The sequence below is a fragment of the Cervus elaphus genome, chromosome 9 (genome assembly GCF_910594005.1).
Source record: "Cervus elaphus chromosome 9, mCerEla1.1, whole genome shotgun sequence".
NCBI classification, from domain to species: domain Eukaryota; kingdom Metazoa; phylum Chordata; class Mammalia; order Artiodactyla; family Cervidae; genus Cervus; species Cervus elaphus.
The window spans coordinates 23535424-23547831 of NC_057823.1; the positions used below are offsets into that span (position 1 = coordinate 23535424).

General features: G+C 50.9%; 1 protein-coding gene across 5 annotated transcripts in view; it reads left to right on the forward strand.

The window, feature by feature from the left end:
- GNG7 (G protein subunit gamma 7) overlaps positions 1 to 12408 on the forward strand; it is a 137424-nt gene that overhangs the window by 98442 nt on the left and 26574 nt on the right. For 3 of the 5 annotated variants that reach the window (XM_043912074.1, XM_043912072.1, XM_043912073.1), the window contains exon 3: positions 7786 to 7822. The exons of the other annotated variants lie outside the window; for them this stretch is intronic. The gene's annotated coding sequence lies outside the window, so the exon portion shown is untranslated. The remainder of the gene's footprint in view (positions 1 to 7785; positions 7823 to 12408) is intronic. 5 annotated transcript variants of the gene reach the window in all.

The following is a 12408-nucleotide window of genomic DNA, read 5'->3' on the forward strand; positions in this document are numbered from 1 at the left end:
CAGGCTGAGGGCAGGTGGTAGCGGCAGCGCCGGGGAGTCAGAGTCTGTGAACCTTCTGAATCGCTGGAGTTTTGCTGCAAAGCCCCGAGCGGGTGGAGGGCATGAGTGCTCACCCTGGAGCCCAGTTTCATTCTAAGAAGTAGAATGCAGAGAAACTTCTAAGAGAAGTGCCCGAGGAAGGGGATTACCCTCCTCTCTCCCCAGAAGAGTTGGTGAAAATCTGTGAGAAGCACTTCCGGTTTCTTTCCCTGCCAGGGCAGCTTCCTCCGCTGGACGCTGTGCTCTTGGGCATCTCTGAGACTAAAAAAAAAAAAAAAAAGAAAGCAAGTGATATATTTTTTAAGCCTTCTAGGAGAGGCCGTTTGGAGAAGGCAGTGGCAACCCACTCCAGTACTCTTGCCTGGAAAATCCCATGGACGGAGGAGCCTGGTAGGCTGCAGTCCCTGGGGTCGCTAAGGGTCGGACATGACTGGCCAACTTCACTTTCACTTTTCACTTTCATGCATTGGAGAAGGAAGTGGCAACCCACTCCAGTGTTCTTGCCTGGAGAATCCCAGGGACGGGGGAGCCTGGTGGGCTGCTGTCTATGGGGTCGCACAGAGTCGGACACGACTGAAGTGACTTAGCAGCAGCAGGAGAGGCCTTTGGAGGTTGAGCAGCTAAGCTGAGAACAGCCAGGATGAGAGCTTTAGGCAAAGGGTCCCAGAGGTGGAGACCAGAATCCCAGGCCAGGAGGAGGTTGTGTGGAGACTGGGACTGGGTCCACCACCCCTCATCCATCTCCTGTATCTGGGCATGCTGACCTCAGCCACTCATCCTCTGGGGGAGCCGTCCTAGGGGCTGTAGGGTGTGGAGCAGCATCCCTGGCCCCCACCCACTCGACGCCAGGAGCCCTCCAGTCCTGATGACCACAGATGTCCCATAGGGGGCAGAGCTGCGCTGGAGAAGACCCCCTGCCCTAGTGACCCACTCCTCCAACTGCACACACACACACACACACACACACACACACACACACACACACGTGTGTGACCATCTCCCTCCACTCCTGCATATACAGCTGCTGCTGCTGCTGCTGCTGCTAAGTCGCCTCAGTCATATCCGACTAGCAAGGCCATGCTAATGAAAATGCACAGTCAAGGAGCCAAGCTTTCTGGAATTTTCCTCCCTGTCTCACTACTGAACCAGGGAGCAGCCTGTGTCTCCCAAAACATCAGGGACCCTGTAGGTTGGGTCTGCAAAGCAGCCACAACACCTTTCTCAGGAGAAAGAAGGGAAATTTAGTTTCTGACCCAGAGTAAACACTCAATGAGTATGACCGTCTCACCCCAATACCCTATGACCCCAGCCCAGCCCCTCCCCCATCGAGGCTCCACCATCCAGGAAGCGAGGATCATATCAGTAGGGATCCAGAAGCCGGGCCTCCCCAGCTGTACCCACGCCAGCCTAGGACCCAAGGCCTTCCCACTGACCCAGGCCACTCTGCCCTTGATCCCAGAGCCACAGCTCCTACTTCTCACTATTCGGGTTTAGATAAAAAATACTTTGTTGCTTAAAAAAAAAAACCAAAAGCCTCTAGCCATCATCTTGAGCCTTCAGCCAGTTGTAATATTTTTGCTGGTGGAGGGTCCTGCCTCCATGTTGTGGCCAGGGGGAGGGGGGCGTGGCAGTTTCTTAAAATAAGACAACAATGAAGTCTGCAGAATTGATGGCCTCTTCCTCTTATGAATGGTTTCTCCGTCATGTCCAGTGCCCTTCGATGGCATTTTACCCACAGGAGAACTTTCTTCACAGTTGGACTTGATCCTCTCAAGCTCCTTATCAACTAAGTTTGTGTCCTGCCTTCTGTCATTTGTTGTCATTTCAACAGTTTCCACAGCTTCCTTACCAGGAGGAGATTCCATCTCCACCCCCACTTCCTTGGACTCAGGGCAAAGCAGCACACTCTTTATTCCTTGCGGGAACATGTTGCCACAGACATGCAATTTGTAAAAAACAAAACAAAAACTCTATATCCATGAAGTGAAATAAAATGAGGCGTGCCTGTGTATTGTGTGTCACATCCACTGTGTTATTTTTATCATTAGATCCGTACTTCCCGCCTCAATGGGCACCGTGTTTGTCTTGTTTCATCCTCACCTTGACCCTGAGAGTAATGTCGTGGGTCATCATGTTACAGATGGGGCTTTAGGGTTCAGAGAAGCAGAGAACTGATGTCCAGACAAGTGCCCAGAGCCAGGGCCAGAGCTTGCTCAAAATCCCCTCCCTGCACCTCAGTTGGGCCAGAGAGACGGACTCCTCTCCCTCTCTGAGCAGATGCTGGCTCTCTGTCTTCTAAAACCTTCTAGGTTCCTCTCACCGAAATGGGCCCATCCTGTGGTCAGAATCTGTACCCTCTTTCCCACCTTCAGAAGTAAAAGTCAGGATGATGATAAGAAGAATAAAAAGTAATTCCATCAGAATAGTGATTCCCTTGGGGAGGAGGCCCTGGAATGCCTTTGGGGGTCCCGGAAATGTTCTGTCTTGATGCAGGTGATGGTGACCCAGGTGCACACATTTTTTAAATGCATGGTCTATACATGAGCCATCTGTACACTCTCCTGTTGGCATGTCCTATGTTAATAAAAGAGTGTAGCGGGACTTCCCTGGTGGTCCAGTGGTTAGGACTCCGAGCTTTCATTGCTGAGGGCCAGGGTTCAATCCCTGATCGGGGAACTAACATCCTACACATGTCTCACAGCCAAAAAAAAAAAAAAAAAGAGTGTGAGAAAATAACAGGTGTCTGAATCTGAGAAAATAGCTTGGTGCCCAGGCCTGCTGAGGCAGTGGGTGAGTGAGCAGCCTGGTGGCCCTGCTGGCACCGTTTTGCCATCTTTTTGAAGGCCAAGCAGTAGTTGATCAAGTCCTCTATACCTTTAAACTCAGTGAAAGTCGCTCAGTCATGTCCAACTCTGCGAATTCCCCAGGCCAGAATACTGGAGTCGGTAGCCTTTCCTTTCTCCAGGGGATCGCCCCAACCCAGGGATTGAACCCAGATCTCTCACATTGCAGGCAGATTCTTTACCAGCTGAGCCACAAGGAAGCCCAAGAATACTGGAGTGGGTAGCCTGTCCCTTCTCCAGGGAATCTTCCCCACCCAGGAATCAAACCAGGGTCTCCTGCATTGCAGGAGAATTATTTACCAACTGCACCATGAGGGAAGCCCTTAAACTCAGAGTTAACTCTTAAGAATTCATCCTCGAGGGGGAGGGAAAGACAGGTGTACACAGAATTTTGTATTCTAGGATATTTGTTTCATGTGCATTTGATTTTTGTGGTATAATGATTTAAGTAAAGGAAAGAATCAGAAACAACCTAAATATCCATGGGACTTCCTTGGTGGTCCAGTGGCTAAGACCCTGTGCTCCCAATGCAGGGGGCCCGGGTTTGACCCCTGGTCAGGGAACTATATCCTACATGGCAGAACTAAGAGTTTGAATGCCACGACTAAAGATCCCATATACCACAATGACGACAGATGATCCCAAGTTTCACAATTAAGGCCTGGCATAGCCAAATAAAATTAATTAATTAATATTTTAGAAAAGAACAATAAGCAACCTTAACATCCAATAATGGGCAACAATATGTATACATCATACTTGTTCAGTCATTAAGTTGTGTTCAACTGTCATGGACTGCAGCACGCCAGGCTTCCTTGTCCTCCACTATCTCCCTGAGTTTGCTCAAACTCATGTCCATTGAATCAGTGACGCCATCCAACCATCTCATCCTCTGTTGCCCGCTTCTTTCCTGCCCTCAACCTTTCGCAGCATCAGGATCTTTTCCAATGAGTCGATTCTTTGAGTCAGGTGGCCAAGTATTGGAGTTTCAGCTTCAGCATCAGTGAATTCATTCCAGTGAATATTCAGGGTTGATTTCCTTTTAGGATTGATAGATTTGATGTCCTTGCTGTTCAAGGGACTACTACTAATCGTATAAATTATGGTACATCTAAAAATATCCTGTTTCTAAACATAGCATTAGTTTTATAGATGGGACCCTGAAACAGAACAGATATTGTTTGGAGGGCCGAGGGGAACAGCGAAATCCAGATAAAGCCTGGAGTTGAATTTAGAGTAAGGTGCCTGTGTTCATTTCTTCATTTTGGCGAGATGGCAGCCTTAGGAAGAGCTGAGGGCAGATGCAAATTCTCTGTGCTGTTTTTGTCCCTTTTCTTTCCATCTAAAATCATCCCCAAATCAAGTGTTAGAAGAATTTGTGATGGCATGGGAAAATACAATAAGTCCCCACGCATGAATGAGTTCCCTTCCAAAAGCACATTCATAAGTCCCATTTCTTCGTTAAGTCCAACAAAGTTAGCCTAGTATGCAACTTTTACAGATGATGCCAGCCAGGTGAATTAGCTTATATGGTTGCACATATGAACACAAGTTTGAATCTTTTTTGTTTGTTTGTTTTTTACTTATTTATTTCTGGCTGAGCTGGGTCTTTGTTGCCACACTTGGGCTTTCCTCTAGTTGTGGCAAGCGGTGGCTACTCCCTAGTTAGGGTGAGAGGGTTTCTCACTGCAGGGGCTTCTCTTGTGGTGCACGGGCTCTAGTGCATGAAGGCTTCCGTAATTGTGGTGCACAGGTTTAGTTGCTTCTCAGCATGTAGGACCTTCCCAGACCAGGGATTGAACCCGTGTCTCCTGCACTGGCGGGCAGATTCTCACCCACGGACTGTCAGGGAAGCCTAACATTCGCATCTTTAAAAGTCTGAAGAGATGGGGGGGGTGGGCACTAACTGTAATGGTTCCCTCACAATGTGATATTAAGCAAATTAAGAAAAGTTTTAAAAGACAGGTAATCAAATAGTATAAAGGACCTGAATTTGTAAAAATGGATAGATATGTGTATATGTTTTTTAAAAAATCAAGGCGACAGGATTATGGATGATCTTTGTGACTTTACCGAATCTCTCGATTTGGGAACATGACGTTGTGTTCCCTCTGTGGTCATAAAGAAGAGAAAACATGGAAACAGTAGATTATCATCATTGGCAGCAGTTCTGGGCCAAACAGTTGCCACAAACACTGATTAGTGAACCCTGCACGCCGCTCCTGGGGACACTCGGGGCCAGGCTCCCAAGAGCCTCTGTCGCCTTGTTGTCACGGACCAATCCCCACTCAGCCTCGTGTGACGTGCGCTTCTGTTTAGAGACACCCGATCTGATACCAGTTCTTTGATTAAGTCACTGCGGGGGCTGTGACCCTTGCCTGAACGAAGCTCGTTTGATACACTTTTTGTCTCCGTGAACACCTCACTGCCCTGCTGCACTTGGATCCTAGCCAGCTCTTCAGCTTTATGCTTGGGGCCATTAGATACAAAATCACCCCCAAAAACCCCCAAAAGCCAAAAACGTGGCCCTGAATGGTGGAAAAGGACCCTGGTTACTGCCTGGTTCCACCGCAGATGGGAAAATGCTTCTTGTTGACTCAAATTGTTTCACTGCTCTGCCTCTGTCCTCGAATGACTGCACACCCCACCCCCGAGTATCAATATGGGGGTTACAGATACCTTCTAGCCCGTAGGTGGATTCCCAAGCACAGAGTCCGCAGGTATCGAGACCTTGCCCTGTTCCCAGGGCAGGCTATCAGGGTCCCAGCCCTCGAGGGGAGCATGGGTTGGTGGTAAGGGGCCACCTCTGCACCCTGGAATCCCAATGCCTCAACATACTCAGCCCAGCAGTGGTGTGTCTCCCCACCCCACAGGCCACGGGAGAGCCCAGTGCTGACCTTTAGCAGGAGTTGGGGACACCTCCCTCCACCTCCCTGAATCCAGGCAAGCACTCTTCCTGCCAGGTGTCTCCCTCTATGTCTGTGTCTCACCCAGCACTTCCTCAAGGCAGAGGTCTCACCTGGGGGTGATTCTGCCTCCAGAGGACACGGGGCCATGTCCGGGGATGACTGTGGTTGGCTTCTGGTGTTGAGTGGGTGGGGGCCAGGGATGCTGCTCCACGGCCCACAACGCCAGGGACAGACTCGGATGTCAGCAGTGCCAAGGGCGGAACCCCTGCTTTATAGAAAGCTGCTCCAGCCCCCTCCTTCCTGAGGCTGAGACCCAGCTGGGTCTCCCCGGTGGCCTCTTATGCCAGCCTCCTGGGCCTGGGCCACTGAGAAAGACTCACCCTGGCCCAGGAATGGCAGCAGCGGCGCGTCCCTTTGTGTAGGTGGAAAAAAACACCGTTAGTTTGTGGAAAGAGCTAATGTTTGCAGAAAGAGGGGCCGGCTCTTGGAAACCACAGGGGACCTTCGGAGCCAGGGGGAAACAGCCTCGCCCGAGGCCAGCCTGCATCTCTGGATGCCTGGCCTATGCTGAGCAGGGGGCAGGGGCTTCTGTTGGCTTCCCCAGGGCGGGCCTCCCTAGAACTCAAGAGTGGGCTAGCTGCTGGCTTTTCAGTTTCTTTCCTCTTCTTTTTTTTTAAATTTATTTATTCGGCTGCACCAGGTCTTAGTTACAGCTCACAGGATCGTCAGTCTTCATTGCAGCTGGTGAACTCTTAGTTGCAGCATGTGAGATCTAGTTTCCCTACCAGGGATCAAACCCGGGCCCCCTGCATTGGGAGTGCAGAGCCTTAGCCACTGGACCACCAGAGAGGTCCCTAGCTGCTGGCTTGTGATGTGTAGTCAGTGGCCTGGCAGCTGCAGGGGTCCCCGGGGAGCCCAAGCTGAGGTACCTGTGTGGCCGAAGGGGACGGGTCTCCATAGCCCACAGCCTCCTCCTCCTCCCATGGGAGGTTGGTACCAGCTGTGTGTGGAGGGGACAGGTGACTGCTTGCCTCTCCCCCTGGCCTTGGCGGGTGACTCCCCGGGTGGTCTGTTCTCAGGGCAGCGGGTGCAGCGTGGGGAGAAGGGTGGAGGCTGGCATTCAGCCTCTGGGTCACCCTGACAGCTGGATGTGGCTGCCCTGGAGCCCCTCGTGCCATGCACACCAGTCATCAGACAGAGGCTTGGCTCCGTCCAGGGTTCCAGTCGGAGCAGGGTTCCCAGCCTCTGGAGAAGGATGGCTCTAAAGCACCGGCACCCACCCCACCCCCGGGGTTCACTCACAGAGACTTCCTTTCTTTCAGGGTGACCTCTCTGCCTGGGGCGGCCAGCTTCAGATCCCTCGGCTTCCTGCCCCCATATACCTGTCACCTCTTCCACCCCGAGGTTAATTGCTTTGCCCCCAGATTGCATTTTCCACCTCTCCCTTTTTTTCACCCTGGCACGTGGCTTCCATCAAAGCCAAAAACCAGACATGGAAAAACCCCAAGCCTGACACGTGTCAAGGCTGGGTTCCATATCAAGGCTTGGGGTCCCTGTGTCCCAAAATGGAATAGTACAATTTCCAGAAGAAAACTCGATGCCCCTCCCCCACCCCCAGAGAAACACCACTGTGTGTCCTGCATGGATTGGTTATAAAGAACGAAGTGGAGGGGACTTCCCTGGTGGTCCAGTGGGTAGGACACTACGCTCCCAGTGCAGGGAACCTGGGTTCAATCCCTGGTCAGGGAACTAGATACCACATGCAACAACTAAGACCTGGCACAGCCAAATAGATAAGAATATTTTTAAAAAAGAGAGAATGAAGTGGTTTCTCCAGAAATAACCCCCCTTTCTCTGGAGGACACGGCCTGTTTCCGCATCAAATGCCACATTTTCAGTGACAGCCAAGTATTTCTCTGAGAAGAGCTGGAGATAATTATGTTAAAAATATTTAACCAGGATTTTTTTTTTCCTCTCTCTGTCTTTCTAAACAGGGTAAAGCAGTGCTGCTTCTTGGAAAAACTGAAAAAGGTATGTCGCGTTTTCTCTTACTTCACAGGCTTGGAATCCCTTGTTTTTCAAAAAAAAGGAACAAACAAGTGGGAATATTTGGTGCGCACATGACACACTGGGGATTGTGTCACTGGGAACAGAGCCCTGGGCTGCCCGCCAGGAAACCCGAGTTCAAATCCCAGGCCCGCCTCTGCCGTGTCTGGGCAGGTCCCTTTCATCTCCCTGCAGCGGAAATAACATGCTGTGACTTCCCAGGCGTGCTCGTGTCGAGATGAAGGGAGGGCAGCTGTCAATAGGAAACCGGGCGTCGAAGGGCCTCCAACCAGCAGGCTGGAAACATGGGTCTTTCCAGGAACTCAGTCCCTTTTGTGTAGATTACCTAATCTACAGCTTACCTCTCTCCCTCCATCCGCAGCATCCTCCTACAACCCTCCCCTCCTACAGCCCTTCCCAGGTCCAGGAGTCCGGCAGGCACACCACCCTCTGGTCCCTGGCATCTTCCCCCGACTTTCTCCTCATCAGTCTGGCTGAACGCCTGTCAGGGTGGCCCCCCCTTGTCAAATCACCAGTTTCGGTGTCTCTGGCTCCCTTCTCGTTTCTCTCGGCTGTGTCGTTTATCTCAGGCTGTGTCACTTCCTTCCCCCTGCGGGCCTGGGGTTTCGCTGGCCCTTCTGGTCCCTGTTCCTCCAGGTGTCCAATCGGGTCATGGATCTGGGAACTTCCCTGACGTGCCGTCTGCATCTGGCACTTTTCCTCCCACACCCTCATCCCACAGGTTTCAGCAGGTCTCATTTTCACACTGAGCATTTTCCGCCTGCCCCCGTGGTTTCTCCATGGCCCCGTTGGTTATCTAAGAGCGTGTGAGTTAATTTCCACAGGTTCCGTGGCTGCTTAGGAAGGAAAGGCATCGCAGCACCTCTCTTGGTGAAGGTGGTGTGGCTCAAATGGGGTTCTCTTGGGACCTTTTGCAGGGCTTGCTGAAGACGCAGTGGGAGGGCTGGGAGGGCTGGATTGAGGTGGGGGGGCTTCACTCTGGACCCGGCTTCTCTGCTTCCTCTCTGAGCCTTTTTTTTTTTTTTTTGCCAAGCCATGCAGCATGTGGGATCTTAGTTCCCTGACCACTGGAAATGCAGGGACCCTAACCTCTGGACCACCAGGGAAGTCCTGAGATTAAAATTTCAATTAAAGAGGGAATTGTTTCAAGCTAACTCCAGCCCTATCAGATCCTGTCTCTAATGAATGAATTTTTTTAATTTTTAAGATTTATTCATCTATTTATTTGTTTATTTTTGGTCACGCTGGGTCTTCATTGCTGCATGGGGCCTTTCTCTATAGTTGCATTCTTCGAGCGATGTGCAGACTTCTCATTGCCACGGCTTCTCTTGTTGTGGAGCATGGGCACTTAGATGCACAGGCTTCAGTAGTTGTGGCTCCCAGGTTCTAAATCATGGGCTCAGTAGTACAGGCTTAGCTGCTCCACGGCGCGTGGGATCTCCCCAGACTGGGAATCAAACCTGTGTCCCCTGCATTGGCAGGTGGATTCTTTACCACTGGGCCACCAGGGAAGTTCTAAAGAAAATCTTGACATTTGATTCCTTGTGGATATTTTGCATTCATTTTGACTTCTTAAAAATTATCACATGAAGATACTGATCACGATGACTGAGTTTCCTATTTCCCTCAGATTCCGTGCCCAAGGCAGGCACCCTGCTGTCGTCAGCACAGTCTGGCCGATGGGAACTGTGATGATGAAGACAGTGCTCTGAAACGAGGGTCACCGGCCCCCTTGTCTTGATCTTTTCACATTGTCCATCAGCAGAGCACGGGTCCGTGGCCCCTTTTCCTGACAGGGAGGCCAGACCTCAGGTGCACCTGGTCCCCCAGGACACACACGTGTCTGGAATCACAGCAGAGCCGTGGCTGCCAGGCTCAGGTGTCAGGAGAGCGGGGGCTGCAGCCACGTGGCCTCGTGCTGGGGGATTAGGTCCCTGCCCTGCCGCACCTGTCAGCCGGCAGGACACCGAGCTACAGCCGTGACGTCAGCCGGCTCCACCCAGGCCCTGGCCCTGCTCGCAGGCACCTGGCCAGCCCCTGCTGACAGCTCCTCCCCTCCTACTGCAGACCCCGCTCACAATCCGGCTGGTGTTTATCAAGTGCCTCCTCCGGGCCAGGCCCGGCTGCTTGGTCCCATTTCATTCTGGTAGGAACCTGGGGGAGCAGGTTTCCTTGTCCCCATTTCTAGGTAGGGAAACTGAGGCATCAGACTCAGTGAGACCCAGGGCTGGTGGACTATGAGGCCAGGGTTCAAGCTCCTTTCTCTCCACCCACAAGGTACCTGGCGGCCCATATTACTCAGGGTTCTCCAAGAAACAGAACCAACAGTGTGTGAATACAGAATTATTTTCAGGAATTGATTTTGGAGGCCACAGAGTGGAGACCCAAGAGAGCCAATGCCAAAGGCCATCCCTGGAGGGTTCCCCCCTGCTCAGGAGAGGCCTGGTATTTGTTCTGTTCAGGCCTTCCTGTCAGTAGAAAAGCTCCCCTGCCACCTCCCACATCCTAGGGAGTAATCCATTTGACTCAGCATCCACCAGTTTAAGAGCTTCCCTGGTGGCTCAGACGGTAAAGAATCCACTTGTCAATGCAGGAGAGGTGTGTTCAATCACTGGGTCGAGAAGATCCCCTGGAGGAGGAAATGGCAACCCACTTCAGTATTCTTGCCTGAAGAATCCCATGGACAGAGGAGCCTGTTGGGCTATAGTTGTTGCAACGAGTTGGACACGACTGAGCGACTAACACTTTTACTTTCGACCAGTTTAAGTGGCAGTCTCACCCAGAAACACCCTCACAGAAGCATCCAGAAGAATGTCTAACCACATATATACCTGGACATCCCATGGCCCAGCCAAACTGACTTAAAATTAGCCATAAAAAATCGCTCTCTCTCTCTTTTTTAATACATATTTATTTGACTGCACTGGGCCATAGTTGCAGCATGTGGAATCTAGTTCCCCGACCAGGGATCAAACCCAGCCCCTCTGCATTGGGAGCTCAGGGGTCTTAGCCACTGGACCACCAGAAAAGTCCTTCCCCTTTTTTCTTTTAGTTTTTTAATAACAAAGTCACAACTTGGCACCAGGTCTATTGACCACCAGCCCAGGGTTCCTCCCACCCTCCCACCCAACAGGTTTGAATTGGTAATGCATTCTGAGGAGATGGAATTCTGCTTGGTTGGATTGTACTGAATTCTTTTTTATCTGTCTGTGCTGGGATTTCCTTGCTGCATCGTGTGGGCTTTCTCTAGTTGTGGTGAATGGGGACTACTCTCTAGTTGCGCTACGCGAGATTCTCATTGCAGTGGCTTCTGTTGTTGCAGAGCACTGACTCTAGGCACATGGGCTCCAGTAATTGTGGCCCACCAGCTTAGTTTCCCTTAGCAGGCAGATTCTTAACCACTGCACCACCAGGGAACCCCTGTATTGAATTCTTTAATTCAAAGACAAAGTGAGCACAGTTCTTCTAAGTGTTGGGTTTGGGAGAATTAGGGCTGTGCCAACTTTTCTCTAAAAAACAGCAAGATGACATTTGACCAGGTTCCTGCTGTACAAAGACTAGAATTATCAGATTTTTCTTGGTTGGGTAATGCAATGAAAATGGTTTTTAAAAAGTCTCCAAAAATATCTGGGCAGCCCATGCATGAGTGTGTGCTAAGTCACTTCGGTTGTGTCCTACTTTTTGAGACCCCATGAACTGTAGCCTGCATTCTCGTCTGTCCTTGAGATTCTTCAGGCAAGAATACTGGAGTAGGTTGCCATTTCCTTCTCCAGGGGACCATCCCAACCCAGGGATCAAACCCGCGTCTATGGCCCAACCAAACTGACACATAAAATGAACCATCACAGTCTTCCAGGCCCCTTGCCCACTTGGGTGGGACCCCCCTGAATCCTGTGGGGCCATCACCACTTTCTCTGAGCATCAGGGCAGGGCCAGCAGTGGGAGTTCAGTGAGGTGAGCTGAGGAGGCCAGCTCTGAAAAGCCACACACTCAAACAGATGCTTGTTCAGAAATGTCCGCTGCAGCAAAATTCCCCTCAGCCAGTGGTGGACCCAGCCCCACTGTCCAGCAGTTAATGATGGACACACACACCGTATCCCTTCACAGATGGGAGCATGGCTTAGCCACGCGAAAGAGAGATACGCTGACACTCGCTACCACGAGGACGGACCCTGACAAAACGATGATCAGTGAGAGAAGCAGACACAGAAGGACACACAGGGTGTGACTCCACTGATGGGAAACGTTTGGAACAGGCAGATCCACAGACACAGAGAGTGGGTTCCTGGTTGTAAGGGGCCAGGGGTGGGGATGGGGGTAACTGCTGATGGGGACAGGACTTCTTTTGGGAGAGATGGTGGAATGTTCTGGAATTAGATAGTGGTGATAGCAGCACAATAATATCAATGCACTAAATGCCAGTGAAGGTTGTGCTTAAAATGGTTAAAATGACAAATGTTATATCATATAGATATATTTTTGTAATTTTTTAAATCTAGTAACATAATATATCAAAAAACTATTGAATGAGTGAACACTTTCAGTGGTGA